Source organism: Notothenia coriiceps, unplaced genomic scaffold, assembly GCF_000735185.1.
Source record: "Notothenia coriiceps isolate Sejong01 unplaced genomic scaffold, NC01 NC01_scaffold00018996, whole genome shotgun sequence".
NCBI classification, from domain to species: Eukaryota; Metazoa; Chordata; class Actinopteri; order Perciformes; family Nototheniidae; genus Notothenia; species Notothenia coriiceps.
In genome coordinates this window covers 1,311,006-1,311,226 of record NW_011351697.1, presented here as the reverse complement: position 1 = coordinate 1,311,226, position 221 = coordinate 1,311,006, and positions in this window count along the sequence as shown.

The window sequence follows — 221 nt, the reverse complement described above, 5'->3', positions numbered from 1 at the left end:
GGCTCTTTTACTCTGCGTGATCATTTCACGCTTCCCCCAGAAGCCTTTTTTCCACCTAAAGCGTTTAGTTGCAGCTGACTGAGCACTTGCAGAGAGTGCAATAGGGAGCGGAAGGGTCGAATTATTTCAACCTACAACTCGCCCCAAAAGTACTGTAGGAGAAGAAAAAAAGAGAGTGAGAGAAAAAACACTGCCCTAGAGAGGGAGAGAGAGGGGGGGAA